This window comes from Prinia subflava, chromosome 8, assembly GCF_021018805.1.
Source record: "Prinia subflava isolate CZ2003 ecotype Zambia chromosome 8, Cam_Psub_1.2, whole genome shotgun sequence".
In the NCBI taxonomy this organism is placed as follows: domain Eukaryota; kingdom Metazoa; phylum Chordata; class Aves; order Passeriformes; family Cisticolidae; genus Prinia; species Prinia subflava.
Genome location: NC_086254.1, coordinates 3,568,855 through 3,592,180, shown reverse-complemented (window position 1 = coordinate 3,592,180; position 23,326 = coordinate 3,568,855). Strand labels below are relative to the sequence as shown.

The following is a 23,326-nucleotide window of genomic DNA, read 5'->3' as shown; positions in this document are numbered from 1 at the left end:
AAGAAATATTTGCTTCCTGTTTTTCTTGCTTAGACCTCCAGAGGCCTCGTTTTTCATGAATAAAATATGAGCTGTTCTCCTGGAGCCATGAAGGGAGGAAACCACTGCCAGTGGTTTTTATTGCTGTGGCTGCTGATGCCTCTGGGCTCACTGGCAAGAACAGAGGGGAGATGAAAGGGCTCGAGGGTTTAGTCCAGTGACTGTTTGCAGTGTGAGCTGTGCTGTCTGGAGCCAACACTGAGGAACAGCTGACTTTGTAATACCTTACTTCAGGCAGTTTGTAACTAAGGAATTAAAACATTTCAGTTTGAACCGAAAGTTTTGATTATCTTTTTCTCAGAACATGGCTAATGCTTGGTTTTCAGTCTCTTCCACACTTTTTTTTCCTTATTATTTTATTATTTGTCCAGATGAATGTAGAGTTGTACAATCTCTTGTCATAGCTGAATCACCCCTTGATTTTTCTATCAGTTTCAAGAGTTTATCAAGATTCTTTTGCATTAGCTTAATTTTTCTTGCAGCTCCTCTTGTCTTGGCACTTTGTTCAGATTTAATAGACAGGATATGCAAACAGTAATATTAAATAATAGCATTTACCCTGTTGGTTACTGTGCTTGAAGACTTAATGGATGAAGTGAAAGGATGTCAAACACTACTTTCTTACCCATATAAGAAACTACCAAAAGTATTTACCATGGGCTTTAGGAACTATTACCCCTTAAACATCATTTGTCCTGGAGATTTCCTGGAAGCCAAGCAAAGCTTTTCATGCAGGTATTTCTTTTCACTGTTATACTGGTACCAGAGCTGAGATCCAAGACTGATTCCCACACCATTTCTGGATCCTCCTTAATAATTCCCCCAGGACAGTCCCTGAATTCAGTACTCATTTCAGCTAAGAACAGGTCAGTTTGGTAGATACATTTTCATAATTGTTTCCAAGCCTATTCTGGGATTTAGCTTTCCAGTTCTGCATGTCTGCTTGTCAGTGACATTTTGACAGAAACTTTACCTGAATGGCTAAAAACCTCTTTCACCCAGGTGGCACATTTACTGGAAAAAGATGCTGCCAATATACATGTGGCAAAACTGCACCAGGAAAGTTTGAGATGTCTTGCCCAAGAAGAAGAGGTTTGGCCTTAGAGTGTGGCCTTTATTCCCTATACAGAGCACATTTGACTTCCTACTTTAATTATTTACACAATTACATTTGTGCAGGGGTTATGCGTATTAATAAGCATGTCTGTATGCATGTATTTACATGTTTGTACACTGTATAAGTTTGGTTAAAGGCAAGTTGGCCAACAGCTCAGAAAAAGGTCTTTGATTTTGAAGAATATTACTTTTAATCCATAAACATAAAATGCAGATTCTTCCACCTCTACGATGGATATTTGGTGATTATTTGGTTAATTCATCTGCTTCTCTGTTAAATTAAACACAGTTGTTCAAGACATTGTCTCAGTATTTCAGTTGTTATTAATGTAAAATATGGTTTATTGCTGCTCTAGAGGAGGATTCTTAGGCAAGGTGCTTCCCAAGCAGCAGGGCTGTATAAACTGTGTGCTCTACGTCCTCTGGGACTACACTGTTCTTCAGAGACATCCCTTTCTGTGTGATCAGTGAATTCCTGTTGTAAAACCTCCTGAAATGCCACGACATAAGGTGATAAAGGTGCTGAAAGGTCACAAAATGTTACATATTGTCATTAGGGTGAATGTGAGCTGGGTTTGAGCTGCTGCTTTTTCTCTGCCTTCCAGGGGTTCATCTCCTGTTGATGGGTGATAACAGCAACACAGATGCCACCTGCACTGAGTTCCTTCACTGCAGGAGACTTCTTGGAGTGGAAGACAGAAATGCAGAGCTGCAAACACAATCTTTGTTGTAAAATGCATCTATAGCAGCTTTAAAAACGGGATTGATTGTACAGATTATCAGCCAGAAGCTTAACTGGGCTTAACTGTGAGTGGATGGTTTGACCTAATATAACCAGAATACAGCAGAGTGCCCCTTATGAACTCCCCTTGTTTCACTGCATTGTAATAATCACAACAGTGTTTAGTAAACCTCACCTCAGAATGGAAATATTATTACTTTTAGAAAATAACCTCAGGATACAGTGCTACAGCATGTTGTGTGCACACATGCACACCAAGTGAAAGGTGTACAGAGGAACCTGATGCACCTCACCTGGTCTAGATTGTAGGTTATGAATCAGTTTGTTAGAACTGGAATTTTATGGAAATGAATGATTGAAAATACAGCTGCCAGAAGTAGACTTTACTTCCCCAGTACATCAGTCAGTGTAAGCAAGGTATTTAATTTCTTTATGCAGCTGGAAAACAGAATAGAAGTGAAGAGTATAATTAGAAAATGCTATGCTGCAACAAAGTGGATCTTTATTGAAGAAATGAAGGATTTAGAAACTAAAAGCTTATGCTGTCTCTTAATGGCATCCCACTGCACCTCAAAAATGTAACACTGGGAAAGGCTTGATCCTGCTTAGGGAACTGTGCAGCTGCAAGCCACAGCACAGCAGTGCATGCTTGCTGTGGAGCTGACTTTCATGGGGTGATTAATCTAATTGATTTCCTGGAATTAGCTCCTGTAGGTGGAGTTAAACCTGCACTTACGACTTGTGCTAAATTTGGGCTGTGATTCCTTGTGAACTCAGCAGGCTGGGAGCACAATGTGCTCGGTGCTTGGATGAAGTTTCACGGCAAGGGTGACAAAATCATCTCTGTCACTGAGAGAAGCCCACAGCCAGCTGTGGGATGTAGGGTGTGGAGCTGGGAAGCGATTGCAAACTGCTGCTGCAGAGATCAGCAGCTTCCAGCAGAGCTGGGTGGCAGCACGTCCTTGCTGAGGCCTTGGCTTTGGCACATTTCCTGTGAAAACAAATGGCAGAAATGTTGTGGGACAGGTCTTTGTGCTGGGAATGACACCTGCCTCCTGCAAGCCTACACTGGTACAGGAGAAGTATTTCACTTTTTAATCTGCTTCTGGGATAGAGGCTTACGAGATCTTTCATATGCTTGACACCTCTCAAAACAGCACAGTCCCAAGGCAGCAATGATAGAATAAATCCAATAAGGTTCTACTCTTTTTTCATCTGCTGCCCAGACTGACCTGCTTATGTACTTCTAGACCTACCTGAGACACAAACTGATCTTTAAATATAGCAGTATGGTTGATTTGCAATGTGGGGATAGGGAGAGGGACACTGCTGTGCAAGTTTGAAGTACTGGGTTTACAGCACTGGTTTACAGGGGTTATCTCTAATATCCTCTTTATGTTCCATGGAAAAAACTTCAGGGCTTCAGTCACATCAGCCCTGTGAAGAAGGATCTGCATGAGCTGGGTGTTCTAAGTTGGGAAATTGTTAGACTTCAACTCCTTGACTATTGGGACCTGAAAGTCACAGCAGTATGTCATTTGCAAAGCAATTTTCTCTGGAAGTGCAATATAGCTTCGTTTTACGACCTTGATGTCACAAAGTATTAATAATCTCTTAAATCTATCCCACTTGCAAACAAAAAACCCCAACAAGGTACAATCATTTGTTTGGATTTTGAGTTGCTATTTATAGTCTGCTCAAAAATCACAGCTTGTGGCGTGATACTTAGGTGTGAATGCATTGGGTTTCTGTGCCAAACTTGCCTGGATACAACAAATAAATGCATTTCAGTCTATTGGGAGGACAGCTGTTTCCATGACATTTTAAGCCCGGTTTGGAAGTATCTTCATGTCTTTAGCATGCTAAATGGGCATTACATGGCTTAATTCATATTTGTGTTTTGCATACAAAAAAAGAGGTTCTATTAATTTCTTATTTCCTTTCTTCAATAAACATCTCAGAGAGTAACCTGCTATTTCTGTTTTGTTGCCACAAACATTCTTAGAAGTATTGCAAAGGATGTTAAATGAAAAGAACATTTGATGCAGGTGAATCACTGACTGGAACAGACCAGATGCCTGTTCTGGCAAACACAGGCTCAAAGAAAAGAGAAACAAATCTTCAGTGTGATATACAACAATCATAGAATCTGTCCAGAGAGGTTTACTTTTCTTCCAGAGTTGAGTTGTCTCATACTTTTAAATTCTAATTAGAATTAACATTGTTACTGCTGCAATATAATTATGTTAATTACCTTTAATATATTCTGGTATTGGATTCCTTGAGAATCCAATATCCAATAATCCATACCTTAATGGCATTTTCTCACTTGTTAGCCTTATATTTAGGGTTTTTTCACTTATTAACTCTGTATTTGTTGTATATCATATTGAGCTCATCTCTCAGTACTTAGGACTAATAGCATCAGCTACGTTAATGTGTGCCTTCCACATTCATTCTGATGAGTTCAAAGCACTTTACAGATCAGGTCAGTGTCATTGTTTCTCTTTTGCTGCTGTGAAAGCAGTTGTTGAGATGGAGGGAATTTCCATTTTATACCAGCAGTAAAACCAAAAAATGGATTAGGATCCAATTCTCATGTGTCACTGTACAGTCCTCTGCAGAATGCCACACTGGCTGCATTTTCACAGTGATTCTTTCTTACTGGGACATATGTCGTTTATGCAGTGCAATTAATACAACTAAATTGACAGGAAACTGAAGAAGTGTGTGCAAGTTCTGGATCTGGGTTATATCATGGCATTTGACAGCCAAAATCCATGTGATAGAGGATTTTCTGTGATAAACATTCTAAAATGAAAATGAACACCTGGCAAAGGATCAAGCTTTGTCAACCTTTCTACCTCTGTTTTAGTAAGGCTGGGATTTCTGGGAGTCGAGGCTGCCCTTTGCTCCTGGCAATCACTGCAGCAATATCCAGTTGTGAGTGAGGTCATTTGGGGCATCTTGCTCTCTCCTGTCACAGGACATAATATTTCTGCATAAAGAAATAACCTCCTTTTTATAAACCCTTTCTTTAAACCTGTCACCATCTTAGTGAGAACTGGCAGCAGGGATCAGTGGCCGGTTCTCCAGTGCTCTCCTGGTGACAGGATTACAGCCTGTTCCATCAGTACTGAAACACAATGTGCTGAGGGTTTGGGTGTGTATTTATGCTCTGCCCATTACTGTGGTATTTAAACCAGGTCAGACATGGTCTTTGGTTGGAACCTGTCCTTAATTAAAATCATACCTTTTCTGGCAGGAAGCAGAGGGCAGTTGTACTGTTAATGGCCTCCTACCTTTTCCAGACTCCTCCTGCTTTACACTTCTGCTATTCCATACCTCACACACAGCTCGTTATTGTGAGCCTTACATCACACCCACTACACAAACCTGTTTGGGACCGAGTGGCTGCTTTAGAGACTGGAAATCAGTGGACTGTAGATGATCCTGCGTGGGACTGTGGCTTTATGCTCCAATTTTTCTCATCTGCCAGTTGTTACAAAGATTGTTTCTTGTGTGCCTTGGGATCTTCTGGAAAAGCACTCCCTATGTTAAATTACAGCGTCAGAGCCTTTTTAAGGATGGTTCTGCTTTTCTGAGTAAATAAAGGCTGAGAAACTGCACTGGATGTTTCAGTGGGCAGTGCCCACAGCCACAGCAGCGATCCAAACCACATCCACTGCCTGCTGAAGACATTTTAAAGGCCTGGCTTTTCTCTTAAGTGTCAAAATTGAAGCCTCATTTCCCTCCCCTTCCCCATTAAACACATCTTTGGTTGTAGGTACTGAAATCTTTTTTGAACAGAGATAGGAAACTTTTTCATCCTGACTCCTGTCCCTCAGCTTTGATCTTCTAACATGTTCATGAAAAGGAAACAGGATTCTCCTGCCTCTCACAGTACATTCTGTAGCTCTGCTAGAAAACATCTGGTGCTTCTTTTGGGTCTAAAACAGTCTTTGTGGCAAGGCCCAAACAACAGGGAAATAAACAGCTTTTTTTCTCTTTTCTCACAAAATACAGGCTGGCTCCAGTTTGTTACAGAACTTGCTTGATGAGGTCAGAGAACATAATAAATCTTGGCATCCCTGGTGACAACAAGAAGAGGTATATAGAGGGGAATACATTTTTGACATCCAATAAAAAATATTGATCCAGAAGGAATTTTGATTTGCAATGCACAGAGGCTGAGCTTGGAGGGTTTGCAGGCATGCCCATGATGCTTTGACAACTGGAAAAATGCAGAGTTGCCCCATTATGGGGAATCTCCATCTCCCTGTTTTTGGGAGGACACATGGAACTATATAGAGAATTACCAGAGGCTTTATAAAACAGGCATTGCTTCACCTAATCAATAGAAACACCACACTGGGAGCCCTGAGGCTGGCTTTCTTCTCTGGATTGAATGTGTATAAAGAGAACTGCATGAACAGAATGAAGAACATAATAATGCCCAGGGTCTGGTCACCTGGATTCTGTGTGTTAGAGGGGCCTTTGGACAATAAACTTATCCCTCTCAAATTTGATTCTAAGTCTACAAAATAAGGTGGTTTTTGCTCGCCCTTGAAGGCAGGAGGCTTACAAGTCTCTTTTATCTCTATGCCAGTGTGGGTAAGTGCAACTGGCAATTGCCCTGATCTTTGAAAATGAACTAAGTAAAGGACAGTCTGCTCTTTGGTCTTGATTTAGACAAGCAACAAGGTTTAGGGCAATAATAAATTGGGAAAATAAATACATGGTACTGTGCTGGAATGGTTTGCTGGCTACTTAAGCTCTGGTTTTTTTCTGTGTTGTTCCCTGCCACCCATGAATAAGATGTTATGCTCATTACTGCCAAATCTCCCTTCAGCCTCTCCATGCTCTGATCCTCCTGCATTACTGTTTTTCAGTCATGCTTAGTTGTAGATGTTTGACTCTGAAATGCAGATGTCAACCAACATATTTCTGTTTCAGCTGAATGAACAGATATGTTCACAGATATTCTTATTATTTCTTCTCTCCCTGACTCATTTACTTCACCTGTAAAGAGGAGCTTCATCTTCAGACAAAGACTGACGATAGTCTACTGACTTAATAAAAGAGCTATTCCAAGTTCTCCCCTGCCAGTGTGAACTTGCATAGGGCATTTGGACAAACATGGTATCAGAATTTCAGAAGGCCTCCACTTAATGGATGCTGAATTTCTCTGAACATCCACTTGCCTTTGGGCTCATGGGCAGGAAACAGCCTCTGTGATGAAAATGGCACTATTTATTGTGCAGCATGATCCATCTTATTGTTTTGTATTTGTGTGAGTGTTGTCCCACATTCCTTGCAATCATTGCTACTGCAGCAAGGTAGTTTACTTCTAAAATGTAGAACAACAGGAACTAGACTGTGCTAGACATTAAATTATACTGATGGTTGGAGTTTAAATAACAGCCAATGCACTAATTTCAGTATAGGAAATATACTAAAAAAGCAGCAAGAGCTCCTCTTGATCTTCATAATTAATGAGAACTGCCATGATCCTTCAACATATTTCTACCACACTTCCTTTTATGTTAAGAAGTATACAGGAGCTCACAGAAGTCAGCTGGTAGAAAACCTTTCACAAAGCACTTCCCAGCACACTGCACAAGCCATGTGTGCTCCCCTAAAGGATCCTGGTCCACATCTTGTCCACATTGAATCCTGGCCAACAGTCTCATTTCTTCCAGTGAAACAGAGCAAAGTGAGGCCCTCAGACAAGAGTCTGAGCTATGTGTACCCAAATAAGCACCAGCAGCTGTGCTGAGCTTTTCTGGAAGGGAGATGAGTGGGATTCTCATCACTTAACTTTAAACACCTCATTTGGCTAATTCTCAAATGTCTCTTTAATTCATGGATGGAAGGGAGCATTGCTGGAGAGCAATTCATCCATTTTAGGTGTCTGCAGTATCAGGAGGGGAATTCTACCCCAGTGCCTGTTCCTCTGCACTCATTATATAGAAAGCCTAGACAGTTGGCTTGGATATAAATGTCTGAAGATGAGAGGTTTCTCTCACCTATCTAGATACAGCAGAATCTGCTGGATATTAGAGGCTTGGTGGTGGCTCTGGGTCAGATAACAAATGTCGCCTCTTGGCTGAATCATTACAACCATGCAAGATCTTAATTTTAACTTAAAGACTGTTTATAAGAAGTTTCTGAACTTTAGTCTTGGCCTAGAATGAGTAAGGCCTAAAGCAGCCACTGATCCTCAAGATAAGAAGGTCTTTCAGCAGCTCTGTAATCAAAGGAAAAAAACAGCTTTTTTTTTTTTTTAAGATCACTGCTTTAATCTTGTTCCTCCCACCAATGCTGGAATTTTGTGTTCTGCCCCCAGATGCAGAAGGCTCTTTATAGTGTCAGCCTGAAAGAACAGAAGGAGCTTACACTGTCATTGCAGCTGCACCTTTGAGGTGTTGGAAATAACTGAAAGTTGACAGTAATGAACTTGTGCAATATTTTCAAATACAGTTTCTGCCACCACGCAGTTCCCACAGTACATAGACAGGGATTTCTAGGCCTGTGGTAGGGAAAAGAATGAAGGGATTCAACTCTGAAGCCCTTGTTGGCATCTGGGGTCTTGATGTCACCTCTTCATGTGGCCTTTATGTGAACTTTGTCATCTTTAAAAGGCTGCTGCCTTTGGGGAACAGGTGAAGGATTCAGATCAGGGTGGGTAACCTATTGGTGTGTGACAAATTGGGCACCTCACCAGCTCTTTGCTGAGAGGTGCTTTATCTCCTGATGCTGGTGAATAAAATTGAAAGGTACTTAAACATTTTGGCTGTCTTTATTTAAACAATACAGATAACAGCAAAACACAAAATGATTGCTCTTTTTGTTTCCCCAGACGCAGGCATGAGTATTCCTTTGGTTTTTACATTACATTGTCTGTGTAATGCTCCTGTTTGCCAGAATGATTTAAAAGAAAACAGCAGTGAAGTTTTTCAGAGATCCCAACAGCTAATGCAAATACTTGTCAAATCACAGTAATGGATCAGTCAAGTGGAGACAGTTTCACCTATCTGTGAGAAGCCACTTTTCAAAACAAGATATATATCATATCACAGAAAACAAAGGGGTAATAGGGAGTATTATCAGGCAAATGTGATAGTCCAGAGATGTCTGAGCTCACATAGCAGCTCTCTACACATAATGGTTTCATTAAAGTCATTATTCTGCTCACCTGTGTAAAATTAACAACTCCTCACATCTTCATAGGCCAAAACTTTAGTGTCTCCTGTGCTCTCCCATGTCTGGGACATCAGTGCAGGGTTCTTTGCCTGCACACAAGCCCCTGTGAATAAATAAATGCATAAAAAAATGGTTGCTGGGAAATAGTAGCATCTGTGGGATGATGGCATTTCAGCATTTCTAGTCACCATGAAGCTTTGTGACAAGCAGGTACAACAAAAGCTGAGGGACAGCTTTGTGGGAGAGCACTCGATAGAAGACACAAAATCAAGTCTACAGGCACATCAGCCACATCACTGCCAGAGCTCTGTCCCTGGATGATCCTTCTTACTCTTCCTGGAAATTCCCCTGAGAAAGGTTAGTCAGAGAGGCAGATTTGTCAAAATGATTCAAGGAAGTGACTATAAGAGCTGTGAACTTTTTTCTAGCTTCATCAAACTGGAGCCAGTGGGCTTGATTCTCCTCCCAGAGCTGCTGTGTGTACCACAGACTATTGGCAGGCAAAATATAACCCCAGACCTGCTGACCTTCTTTCATTTCACTTCATCATGTAGACACAGGGCTGTAATTTAAACATTTATGTGGAAGTTAGCTGTACTAAGAATAAATTAGTGTATAGAAGATAAGGCATAATATTGTACAATTGATCAAAAATGAGGTTTAACTTCTAAGCAATTCCTGATTTGAAATCCTGCCCTGAAGCACCTGAATATATGAAAGAGGATTTTTTTTTTTAGAACTGCTTTAAATTTACATTTTTCCTTACCAAATGCATGACTGCATGTCATGCTCCCTGTTAGTCTCACACAGGGAGGTCACCATCATTGCCCTTCCACCATTTGGATAAGGAAAGAGCCTTGGACCTAAGGACAGGGACTGACTGAGGTGGCAAATCAGGGGTGGAGCTGGATGGAGAAGTGAGAAGTTTTGCTGGAGTCCAAGCCTGATTCAATAGGCACCTTCTCACCTAGCTCTTCTCCTGGCACCATACTGTCTCCCTAGGCAACTACGGAGAGGAGACAAAAATTCTTGTATACAGAACTGCAAAGCAATGACTTGAGTTTGGATGTAGGGAAATGTCAGGGAAATACAGTGAACTAGCAGTTGAAGCAGAGGCGTTGGAGTCAGGTGCTTCAGGTTCTATTTTTGGTTTGGACCAGCCATTTCACTTCTTGCTTTGGCTTCCCCTGTGCAAGATGAAAAATGAGGATGCCTATGGCTGCCTCCTGGCACTGGATTATCTTGCTAAAGCCAGGACTGTCAAATCTCATGTTCTGGATGCTGCTCAGTTGACCTCAGCTCAATTCTCTGCTTTGGTGCCTGCACCTCCTTCATTTCTATCTCCCCTCTGCTTTTTTGGGTCCCCACAGGCAAAACAGAACAGCATCACAGCAACAAATCTCGGGATTGCTGCTGCGTGGGAGCTCCTCTGTTTCTGTATACCCTGGGGCCTTCCACCATAGCATCTGATGTGCAAAATATCCTGGGCTGCCCCTTGGGTGATGTGGGGTATCTGTAGAGGTGGTAAAGTACACTGAGTAGAGTTATGGCCCTTGTGAAAAGCACCTCCATTCCTGTAGGGATGCAGATTCAGGGCACAGGCACTAGACAGAGAACATGTACAGAGAAAGGCAGCAGAGCTGGAAAGGGTCTGGTGCACAGGTCTAGTGAGGAGTGGCTGAGGGAGCTGGGGGTGCTCCTTTTCCTGGAGAAAAGGAGGCTCAGGGGGACCTTCTCACTCCCCACAGCTCCCTGACAGGATGGGTAGCCAGGTGGAGGTCAGGCTCTGATCCCAGGGAACAAGAGACAAGAGAAAACAGCCTCTAGCAGCACCAGGGGAGGTTTGGATTGGATATTGTGGAAATTTTCTCTTCAAAAGGGCTGTGAAGCTCTGGCACAGCTGCCGAGGACAGAAGTGGAGTCACAGTCCCTGGAGGGATTTAACAGATGTGTAGAATTAGCACTTGGGGACACAGGTTAGTGGTGGCCTTGTCAGTGCTGGGGAATGGTTGAACTCGATGAGGCTAAAGGGTTTTCCAACCTAAACCACTCCGTGGCCTTGCTCCGTTGTATCTCCGTGCAATGTCAGCCCGGGCCCGGCTCCGGGCGAGAGCAGCGGGAGGTGCTGAAGGCCGAGTGCTGCTCACCTCAGCCCGGCTATCCTTGCTTTGAATGGGCGCGTTTCCAAGGCTGGAGCTGTGCTCTCTTTGCTGCGTTCCCCGTTAAATCCCGGCTACTTAGGGATCTCTCCTTTTTTACAGGAAGCACCGGCAGCTCCTCCTGCCCTTCCCTTCTTATAGCAATCAAAATCGCCACCACTTTAATTCAGGTGTGCCTGGAGAGCTCGTCCTTCGCAGAGCCGCGGGGAGGGAGGCGGCGGCTCCCGCGAGCAAAAGGTGATTTTATGATTATTCCGGCTTTTAGGGCAGGAGCGCTCGGGGCTGCGCTGGAGGAGCCTCCGCGCTGCCTTTCCACCCTCCCACCTGGTTTCGGGAGGCGCCAGGGCCCGGCAACCGAGAGGATTTCGGCCGCTGGCCGGCGCCTTTGTTCGTGTGGGCCCGGCCGTGAGCCGGGAGGGCCGGAGGGAGCGGCGGTGCCGGCCCCGCATCCTCCTCCGCCCCCGCCGCTCCGAGCCGCCGCCCAGATCCCTCCTCTCGCCTCGCCGCTCGCTCCTCCCGGCTCGGCCGCGCAGGGAGTGGCAGGGCGGCTGGCGGCCGCGGTGGCATCCTGCGGTGGCACCGAGCCCTGCCCCGCTCCGCCGGGCAGCGCCAGGGTAAGGGGGACAGCGGGAGGGACGGCAGCGCCCGGCCAGCGCCGGCCACAACAAAGGAGGGATGAGCGGAGAAGGTGCGGGAGGGGCAGCGGGGATGCGCCGCTCGGTACCGACGGGAGGCTCGGCCGCCGCGCATTGTCCTTGGGCCGGGAAAGGACCGAGCATCCTGGGCGGGCATCCCGGCTGGACCCCGCGGCTGGGCAGCACGGGCGGCGGGAGGGGCTCGGGGGCGCGGGCTGCCGGGGGCGCGCAGGCACCGCCAGCCCCGGGCAGGGTGCGGGGGGCGCGCCCGCCGCTGCTCCGGGCACGGCAAACGCGCGCTGGCAGCGGCCTGGTGCCATGGAGACGGAGGTGGGAGTGGGTGTCAGCATCCCTCTCTCCGTGCCGAGCGAGTTTTGGGGTTGAAATGGGAGGAAAATTTGTCTTTTGTCTTTGGGAAGCTTGACTGCTTGCTGGACTCAGCGTCCTCGCTCGGTTTTTCTTGTTTAACGATCCAGATATCGACATTAACCACATCCTGCGGGATCCGATGTGGGGTTTTTTGTCTGTTGCAAGATGTGCTTGTGTGGAAGGCCCAGGCTGAGCTGCTGGCATTGGCACAGTGCTCAGGCTGTGAGCAGCTGGGCAGATGCAGGAGGGCTCTGCCCCTTGCATCTCCTGACACGGAACAGCAAAGGCTGTTTGGGGCAGCATCCAGGGATGGAGGCAGAGGCATGAGTTGTTATCTCCACAGTGTCCAGGCAGGCTGCAGTGGCGTTTTGGAAGCGCTGGGAGACAAAGCACTGTGTCAGCACCGAGTGTTATTTGCTGCTCTGTTGAGCATCAGTCTCACAGGCCTACAGACCTTGTCTCAGAAACTCATCCTGCTGGAATGGATGTCAAGTTTTACCAGTCCACCCTTATTGCTGCCTAGAGCTGTCTCCGTGAGGGTGACCTGCAACTCAAGAAATGGTCTGCATGTGGGCAGAGATATATTTGGGGTGCCTGGCTAGGCTTGTTTGCCTTAGCCTCTGCCCCGCTGCCTGCTAACAGCGTTCCTCTCCCCATCAGTGCTCCAAGAAAGCCCCACTGATCAGCACAGCTCTGCCATTGCTGGTGTGGTGATGCTTTTGAACATAGTGCAGCTCCTGATCTTTAAGTTGGATTTGAGATACGACATTTTGAGAAATTACCTCTCTGCTGGTAGAGCCTGCCAGGGATTAGGAAGGAGGGAGTCTGCATCAAACGCCAGTGTTCTCACAAAAGTTGTCACTGCCTACCAGAAATCTCTGGGAGTACAGGACTTCAAAGGCTCAGCTCTGAGACACGGCACAAGTGCCAACGTTAGCACCAGCCACTGCAGCACAGCGGGGAGAAGCTGTGCTGGAGCCTGTCTGCCAGCTCGGGAACACTTGTGTGGGGCTGCCTGCAGTAAAGGGAAACCTCACATGCTCTTCCAGGAGGTGCTCTTAGGATCAGTATGGATGGGATTATCTGCTGAGGCCAGGGGTAGGTATGTGCTTCTCTAGCCTTGGGGGCTGCCATCATCCACTCTAGCAAGGGGCAGTTCCTGGAGTGTTTCCTCTTTATCCCCACTGGTGCTTTTCAGTTTGGCAGATGTGATGGAGAGCCCAGAGTGGGGTTTTCTGGTACCAGGGCACGTGGCTCTGTAAGGGCATCCAGGCTAATTCTTCCATTGTGTTACTGGGTGGTTAAAATGGATCAAGGCATGTGTTCCACCTCCTGATTAAGGTTGTTGGTTTTATTTGCTGCCTCAGTCCATGAAACTTGGGGAAATCTTTTATATTTTTTTCTTTTTTTTATGAGAGAGGGTGTTTTATGGATGTTTTATAATTCTGGTGAGGACAGGAGACAATACATAAAGTAAGTTCCATACCCCAGGTGCATGGTTGCAGAGAGTACACAATGCATGGCAAGGTTTAGATGCTTTTAAAGCTCTGGGAAAGCCCAGGTATGGGTAGCAAGACCTGAATGTGACTTTCTGCTAGCCTGTGTTAGACACTTATCTATGGAGATATCTGTAGATATTTGTAGAAAGATCTATTTTTTCATGGATGCCTTTTATAAATACTGTGTTATTCTCTCCTTTACATCTCCCATGGGCTCAAGAGTGACCAAGGAATTTGCTGACATGGGTTAAGGGCACTATTTTTTCCTCTGTTGCTGACTTAAATGCCCCCAATGATCAGTGTCTGGTGGTTGTTCTTTTATCACTGTTCTTGTGCTATTTATGATAGAATTTTAGGTCTTGCTAGCCAGGGATTGGATAATAGTGCTGGTGTAGTGCAGACTGTTTGTCAGACTCCAGCATGACTTGGGCTTTGTTTTACTTTTAGTCAGGTTTTTAAAACAACCACATTATGTGAATAAAGACAAACTGTCCATGCTCACTCCAGAAGCCCAGGTTAGGGTAAGGAACTGGGCTTGGACTTTCTTGTCCTGCTCTGCCTTCTCCATGTGGGTCCTTCCTGTGTTATCCCACGTGGAAGCTCTTCTCTCCGTGGCTGAGGCCGATGGAGACACACAGAATTCTCAGTGTATCATTGTACAAAGTCTCTTTCTGCAGCACCCCCGTGCTCTTGGAGCCTTTCCCTGTTCTGCTGAGAGCAGTCTGTGTGCTCTGTTGAGTGTTGCTGCTAAACAGGACAAAGCAAATTCACTTCCCTCAGAGCTGGATTTCATTTCTTGCTCTTATATGATTGTGCAGTAGCTCTTGTTGTGGAAAAATTACTTCATTGCATGTGACTGATACTTTCTGCTATTCCCAGAAAAAAAGATCCAGTTGAAACCCCTTTTAAATAAAACCTACAGCAAACTCACAATGTTTCTACATCAGACTTTTTGGAAGCATTCCCATACATTGGTACAGTTTTTATTATCCCATTCTAAATAAGTGAAACTGTTTCTATAAAACAGCCATGGTTGGTTCAGATGCAGCATAAGCAAAGAAAGATGTGTGAACAAATAAAGCCAATCTTTGTCATATTTTTGTTGCTTTTTTTTTAAACTTCAGAATGATGGAATTAGATATGATGCTGACTTGGACGGGCACTGAAATGAAGTGATATTTTAATTTCAGTTGTTTATTTGTATTCAGCTAATGGTTACTCACCTGCATAGTTGCAGATGAATGTGGCACAGACTGGCAAAGTTCCATATTGCAGTTTCTGAGCCTGTCATGGAGTCTCCATCTCCTCATCCCAGTCTGCTGAAGCACAAAGGGAATCTAAACTTTGGTTTATTTTGAGAGATTATGCTCTGAATTCTGCTGTTGACTCCCTTGATAACTCTGTTTGTGCCCGTGAAAGCCAAATTATTATTTTTGAAAATATTTATACTGTCTGTCTATAAAATAAACACTTCAGAAGGACTTGCCAAGTGCTTTGATGGGTTGATATTTAGGGAGATAGTGGCGCCATCTCTGCCACTGTTTTTTGAGAAATAGATTTTTCTTGAGAAAAATAATTTCTGTCTGTTTCTCCCAGGTACAAAAAGGATGTTGTGATTCTGACCTCTTTTGAGGTTTGTGAATGAAGTGCTCTGGGGATGTTTGGTATGTGGATCTTGGAACCTTTAAATCTCTTTTTGCTCCTTATAAATCCCTTTCCTGCACTTTCACACATGCTTCCTTTAAAAAGGTAATGCAAATTAAATTGTATTGCCTGTGCCAGAGCTCTTGGTCAAAATTATTCTGTTTTATTTTACTGAATAACTTGCATAGTGTAGTAAAGACCACGTGGATATTGGTTACACTGAAAAGATTTCACAGAAACTTCAAGAAATCGTCTGATCCATCTGTCTGTTCCAGACTGGATCTGTCTTCACCTGTCATTCAAGACAGAGGTTTGAAGATTTTCATTTTTCAAAGAATAATGTAGCAATGAAGGAATTTGCACAGCCTTTTTGCACAGTCTGGCTCAGTTTGAACTCCTTTCTGTGGTGCATGTCTTCCCTTTTGTCTTGTTGTTGTCATTGTCCCTTTGCCTATCCACCTGTTTCTGTACATTGACAAAAGTGTTTCACTGACAAAAACCAACACAATTTCTGTGGCAGCACAAATTTCTTTTGCAGCACATCTCTGGTGGGGCAGGGAAAGCTTCCAGCCGGAGGCACCAGCTTCTGACATGGCCACTGACAAAGGATTTCTCTGCCTGATCTGTTTTTTTTCTTCCTTTGGCATATTCCTCCCCTATTTATCTGTTGTATCATGCTTTGACAACTTCTGTGTCCTGTAATTAGGACTGGGAACTCTTCAGTGTCCTGACAGGCACAAAAAGCAGCTGCCTGTTGAAGCAAACACTTTCCCATGCTTTGTGAACATTCACAGTCATGACCTGCAAGTGCCTCCCCTGGATGCAGGGACTGTCCTGGCTGCAGAACAAACCCCCCTAAAAAAAAAGAGGCCTCTCCAGTTGTGTTTAATGAGCTTTGTAGCCTCATATTTGGCTGTTGTATATTGTGTACTGTGCTCCTCTGTGGCTCCTATCAGCATGAAGTTGGCCCTGGTGAATAAAGCCTCCTCCTTGGCTATATTTAGCATTTAGCTATTTGTTTTATAACTGAAATCCTTACTATGCAAATTGGAGCAGGTCAGTCTGCAACCTTGGATAAGTGCTTTTTTTTTTCCTCTCCTCTGGACTTTTGTTTCCCAGCTGGTAAGTTTGGATGTTTAGCTGATGACCCATGCACCAGCCATCCCTAATGGAGATTTAATGATGGACAGCATGGCACAAAAAGGCAGGCCTTTGTGGAATATGCTGGTGAGGCAGAGGATGCCTGTTGGAGGAAGGATGTTTTGCCTTTCACTGTTCATCTTTTATGTGTCTGTTTTTGTGGGCTTTTACTGGGGGCTGTGCAGTAGCTTTTTGAGCTTGCTGAGTCTTATCCGTAGGAAAACTCTGTTTATATGTGTACACATATTTATGTATGTTTCTAGTAAACAATACTGGCAATATCAATGCTTCCTGCAAGCTTAATATTGCTGTCTTTGAAGCATCTGCAAGCACTATTCCTTTTTTTATCTCTGAATCTCCTCAAAGCACATTGGCTAGGTGCCAGGAAGGTGTAGGAGCACTTCCAGCACACTTACATGGAAATGTCAAAGTCAAATGGTACTTTTTGGTGATCATATGATTGAGGTTTATGGAGGGCTGTGATACACTCTGCCTTAGGCTGCCAGCACCTTTGATTGCCATTGTTAGAAGTGATAATTCAGTTTTTGCTTTTCCTTTTTGGTTGAAACACGACCAGTTTGTGTTGGAGATGTTGTGCCACTGCTCTGCATTGCGATGTAGGGAGGGGCTTTTTGTGAGGGCACTGTACTTTCTTGGCTAGATGAGATTATATCCTGATCTCCGTACAAAATCATGATTGTGGCTTTGCCTGCGTTAGTACATTTGCCTGTTTCTGTGAGAAGTGAAGGAGCAGCCAGGGACACATGATGACTCTAAAGCTCCAGCTGGAACACGCAGTGCAGTGCAGTGGTACTCCAGGGGTATGATGGGCTGATCCATCTGTCCTGCCTACCTGCTTGCAGGCTCAGTTCATCACTCTTATCTCCAGAGATACCATTAAATCATGTTTTTAGCACTGATCTGTTTGTCCAGACTCTTTCCTTTTGGCTGTTGGCATCCACACCTCATGGACTGCTGCATGTGCTCCTCAGTGGCAGGGCAGTGTCTGGACAGAGATGCTGATAGAAACCAGGCTGGGGAGCACCCCAGCTCCTGCTGGGCCTCTGCTGCTGTGGAAGGAGGCTGAGATTGACAGCCTGGCCCAGATGTGGCAGCCTCTGCTGTTCCTCTGCTGTTCCTCCGCTGTTCCTCCGCTGTTCCTCCGCTGTTCCTCTGCTGTTCCTCCGCTGTTCCTCTGCTGTTCCTCCGCTGTTCCTCCGCTGTTCCTCCGCTGTTCCTCCGCTGTTCCTCCGCTGTTCCTCCGCTGTTCCTCCGCTGTTCCTCCGCTGTTCCTCTGCTGTTCCTCTGCTGTTCCTCGTCCTGCTGGAGTCGCATGTTCAGTCTCCACCTGTGCTGTGCAATCTGACTGCACAGGGTGGAGTTTTACCTTCTCACTCCCTGGGAACTGCAATCCCCAGCCTCCCCATGCATTGCAGACTGGGGAGCCATCCTCTGAGCTGGTGTGCCTCAGTGCCCAGAGGCCTGGAGCTGGGATCTTGCCTCTCTCCTTGTGGTGCAATCCAAAGCAAACATTGGCTTTTGCAAGGCAGTGTGTGAGGTCTGGGGAGAAAGGATCTGTGTGGCAGGAGATAACAGATCAAATTGGACCTCATCTGTCAATATTATAACTTGCCAAAATTATGATTTTGGTCATTGATAGGGATGTAATTTGAATGTGATAGGGATGTAATTTGAATAAGATGTGTTCCTTCTTGTACTTTAGGGTCCATGAGTTATCCCGACTCCTGTTGTGTGAAGAGTGTGTGAAATGCGTGAGGTTACAGGTTGGTAAATTAAAAAACTCCATGATTAACACATCCTGACTGAAAGCAAACTCTCCAGATTTCTGTTCTCCTTGTCTGTGCCACTGCTTGTAGTGGGAGCTGTGTGGATTTGTCAGTGTGAGTGAGGGCTGGCAGTGTTCGCAGAGAGGCTCAAGAGAAAGCAGCAATCAATGACATAGCCCAGAGGTCTTCTGACTAAGTGGAAGGCTGAGTTTGGGCTGGTGAATCAGCAGGGAGGAGGAGGAGGGTGCTTGTGGGAGCAACTCTGTCCAGCATTGCTCTGCTGCCATCAGAACAGGCAGCAGGATGCTTGTGTGGGCAGAGGGGATGGGGTTTGCATTTGGTGTCCCAGAGAAAGAGTGCCTTTGCTGCTGCTGAGTGGCTTTGCTTTGGTGACCTCAGCTCTTTCAGGAGGTACCAGTGGTGTAACCTGGTCTGTCCCTCTCAGCTGACAGATTGGTGCGTATGGAGCAAGGACATCAGTGGAGGAAGGAAACAGGAGTCCTGGCTGTCACTGCTGTATCTTTGCTGTGGGGTGATTAGAGATTGGATCTTTAGAGTTCCTTTCCAACCCAACTGGTTCTGCCACACCATGTATTTACTTTTTAGCTTCCCTCCTTTTGCATCTTAACACTCAGAGTGTGAAGGTCGGTTAGTTGTTCTTGAAACTTTTGGGAACAGTTGCTTTATTTGAAGGAACGAGATTATGTTAGCTCACAGTACTTGGCATAAAGTTTGTCCCTGGCCTGGTGAGACATCACCTGGGAGGCAGCATGGACTTTGGGTTGCCCATGTCTAGAACAGACTGAATTCAAGCGAGGAGGCTTAGAGAAGGTCAGCTGAGATGACCCAGGAACTGGTGAGTCTCATATCTCAGGACTTCTCAAAGGAGAGCATTGCTTGCTCAGAAAGGCACAGAGAAGGCAAGCAAAGGGCAAAGCTGTCTCCTGGGAGTTGGGCACAGTGGGAGGGTGTCAGAGTTGTGCAAAGGGCACAGGACGCACGTGGGCAGAGGATAAATCTGGCCTGGCAACTGGTGGGGGGTTTCCTGGGCAGCAAAGGCTGAAACTGCTGGGAATGAAATACCTTGTACAGTGGTTTCATAACGAATAGAAAGGGGCTGCAGCAGGGGCAGTGTTGTGTATTCCTGTCCTGCATCCCTGCCCGAGGTTTTGGCAGCTTGTGGAGAGTCAGGTTTCCCTTGGTGCTTGCACTGGGGTTGTTCTGAGGAGATTCTGGAGTAGATGTTCCACCTGCAGTGGCAGTGGCCCAGGGCAAGGCTTTTGTTGCTCCCTGCTGGGATGGGCAGGTCTCCATCACAAAAAGGATTGCATTGGCATGATGCCTTTTCCTAGTGCACTTGAGGGTGTGTGTAGACACTGGACAGCATTAATGGAGCACAGGGAGGATTTTAGGGGCAAGCCCAGTGTGTCCTAAGGCACACCAGAGACTTGTTGCATCCCAGTCTTATTAACCAAATCATCTGCAAGCTCAAATTGGTACAACTGCAGTGCCATCAGACAGGCTGGTCTGCAGAGCCTGCCTTGTAAAAACGGGGGTAAAAATCAGGGCAGAAGGGACCCAGGTCCTGGTTTTGTTTCATAATCAAAGTTCAGGACAGAGGTTAGATTATAGAAGTGCACAAATTAAAATACATGTATTAATCTAAACTCCAGTTAGTAGCAGATAAAGTGCCAGAGTGAACTTTAGTGCTTACACTAAATCAGCAGTCAAAAGTTTGGAAATTCCAAAAGTTCAGATCCTTCTGCAGAGCATGCATAGCATGGCTGGGTTGTTAGATAGCTCATATTTAATTAAAGAAATTGTCTCTCCAGTAGAAAAATACCAAGCCATTATAATGGAATATATATGTCATGTATCACTGTGTTTCTTGCACTCAGCTTGCTCTCCTCGTGTTTCTCCTCCAGATGCTATTTCTGACAGATAATTTCTGTGAATAGGGAACTTGGATTTTATCAAAGCCTTGTGAATTGTAGAGAAATCTCTAATGGAATAGAGTGGCAGTAAATCAAGTCTGAACTGACCCCACTGGTGCAACCTCTGTGTACATTCTGTTCCCTTCCCTCGTGAGCCTGCAACTCTGGGGTCGTGCCCCCAATAAATCTCTGCAGGGACACTGTCCCCTGCCCCCAGGGCTGAACTCCAGGGAGCAGAAACTCATGCAGAACCAAGAGCATGTCCAGGATTTTTCCCACTAATTAGAGATAGTTTTGCTCTGCAATTAGTGCAGAATTGTTGCTGTCTGCTGCATCAGTCCTCAGTAGGCATTTTGCCAGTGTGAGGAGCACAAGCTCATCCAGCCCAAAAATTACTCCACAGGTTGTGTGATGACTTCCTTGAATGTACTTTGGCTTCTTCTCTCTGCACTTTGCCTCAGGATTTGCATTGTGGTTTTTAGAGTGCAGTAGGAGGGTTTTGCACATTATTCCTTTTAAAAAAATCTTGTTTAAGAAGTAAATCACAGGATGTTTAGTCTATCACAGAGGTTAGAATTAGTTTTAAAAATACCTGAGTTTTAAAATAAAAGTCCTCTAGGCTTTCTCTTGGCATTCTGTGCTAATTATTACAAAACTGGAGTGGGTAAGAAGACTAAACACACCTTCTCTGGAGGCTAACACTTCACACTTGTCAGGGAAACTGTGGAGTGGCAACAGAGCTTTATGGCTGAAAACTTATTTGAATTCTCCAACTGCAAGAGAGGAAAATCCTGTTGGCTGACAGGGGGTACCAGCAGTCCCTGGTTTTCCCTGTAACTGGAAGCAGTGTGCTCCTTTCATTCCTGCAGCACTCTGTCCCCGTTCCCTCCATGGGAGAAGGAAAGGTTTTCTTGGAAGAGGAGTCTGACCTTAATTAAAAATGAGTGTCTCTCATTTCCTCTACACTTCAGTTAAGTGCGAGGATTTATTCCTAATCTGCCACGTGCTTCAGAGATGGGTTTGTGGTGGCTGGGCAGAAGGAGTAACTAATCAGAGAAAAGAGAAGGCAATGGCACAATTACCCTGGATCGGATGGAGCATCTTAAGGAATTAAAAGATAAAATTGCCTTTTCTTCTCAGCATAATCTCTGTCTCTATTAGCAAAGCTGCAGTTTGGTGTTATCATGTCCTGTCTCTGATCGGATTCATTTCCTGTCCCTTTCACACAAGACTGAGCGCTGCCAGTCTGGCCCTTGGATTTGGATTTTGAGGCAAAAATCTGTTCTTGAAATCCCTAACCCAATTTTTCCAACATGGTCAGTGTTGTGAGGTTGTGAGCCTGGGGAACCAAATCTTTACTTGCTCTTGTCCCTGGCATGGGACACTTGGCAGTAATATATGCAGGAGGAAGAACTCCAGGAGATGGGGCTTTGCTGCCTGAAAATCTTATTTTCCTGGCAGTGGGGAAGGTGCAGAAAAGCTTGGAAATATGGAGTGGATGCAACCAAATGTTCAGAAACAAGAAATAAAATAAATCAACTTAGAAGAAAAAAAGACAGTATCTTTAGGCCAGTAAGGGTTTTATATAAGGCCTAACAAAGGAATACCAGATTTGGCTCTGAAAGCTTTTTGCCTTTATTCTGTGTTCTTATTGAGGAGAGTGCAGAGCTCCTCCAGTGATCAGGGGATCAACTTCTTCTCTAGATTTTATTTTCAGGGAGATGTTGAGCTTCACATACTGTTTGGAACGTTTGCATTGCCTGATGCTGAAGGTTTCTGCCCTCAGCAGTGGTGTTTTCAGAGGGGAAGCAGGGCTGGCTCTGGGGCTGTTCTAAGGTGGGTTTGCTCTCATCCAGAGGCTCTGACAGAAGTCAGGTGATGAAACCCAGTGATTGTGAAGAGAGTGACAGAGATCAGGGGATGAAACCAGAAATCTCCTGGAGGCTAAGGCAAGAGTCTTTGTGTAGATTGAGCCATTTGATGGCCCTGAAAAGGGCTGAAATTCTGCTTGCAGATGTGCTGCATCCCAAAGCCTGGTGTTCCTCATCTGTAGCACAAACATGAGGAAAGATGGAATAGTGTTTAAATAATGGCACGAGCAATTGATTCTCAAAAAGTTGTCTTAGATGGGATTAGGTAAAAACAGAGACTTTCTTGTGCTAACTGTCCCTATCCAAATAGTTGTCTTCAAGTCAAAATGATTAAATACAAAAGTCTTGTCCTGCTTCTCTGCATTGTGGTTATCATTAACCTTTTGGACAACATGATAATGTTGACTTCCCTCAGTCTGATAATTAAATGCTTTAATTCTTTTAATGTTCTTTACCTTTTTTTCCTATGGGCCCCATCCCTGAAAAGGTGTGTGCATCTCTGACTGAAAAAATCAAATCTAATTTCTTACATGTGAATTTAGTAAATTAGTAAACCTAAACCTAGAAACCTAAATCTGGACCAAACTGTTAGGGCAGTATTTAGATACAGCAGGCTGGAATTCCATAGGGCTCTGCTCTTACAGTGAAATCCTGTGCCTTGCCCAGGGTGTCATGTTGGGTAAACTCTTCTGACATCCAGATCCAGCCAGAAGGAAGCACCAGGATGGGATCCAGGCCACCTCTGGTGTCTGGAAATGTGCTCCTGTGTCTTGCAGCTGTTGCACTCAGCAAGTGGAGGTGAAGAGATCCTTATTTTGTGTTTACCCATGAGGGCTTTCCTCTGGGGAGTGTGCTGGGCCCTGGTGTCTGCTTTGGTGCTTATGCCCATCCTGAATTGGATGTTATTCCATCTGGCAAGCAAATACTCGTGTGCCTTCTTGAGGGTAGGAGGGATGGATGAGGCAGAGAAGCTGTGGATAAACTGTACTGCCAAAGACTTTTTCTTCCAGTCCTTGGTTTGTTTTATTTCTCTACCACATTTATGAAATAATTGACTCTAAGCACCTCCAATTGTTTGTTTTTAATGTGTGCTGCTCTGATGCAATTATCAAGATGCTGGCCAGGCATATCCAGATAGATTACTCGTGGTGAAAGGTATTTTTTGGCTGTACATCTGTACTTAGT

The 23,326-nt window shown here is 44.9% G+C and overlaps 1 protein-coding gene across 2 annotated transcripts in view; it reads left to right on the top strand.

Moving 5' to 3' along the window:
- Positions 1 to 11,722: 11,722 nt before the first annotated feature.
- CLIP2 (CAP-Gly domain containing linker protein 2) overlaps positions 11,723 to 23,326 on the top strand; it is a 78,337-nt gene continuing 66,733 nt past the window's right edge. For both annotated transcript variants that reach the window (XM_063402405.1, XM_063402403.1), the window contains exon 1: positions 11,723 to 11,876. The gene's annotated coding sequence lies outside the window, so the exon portion shown is untranslated. The remainder of the gene's footprint in view (positions 11,877 to 23,326) is intronic.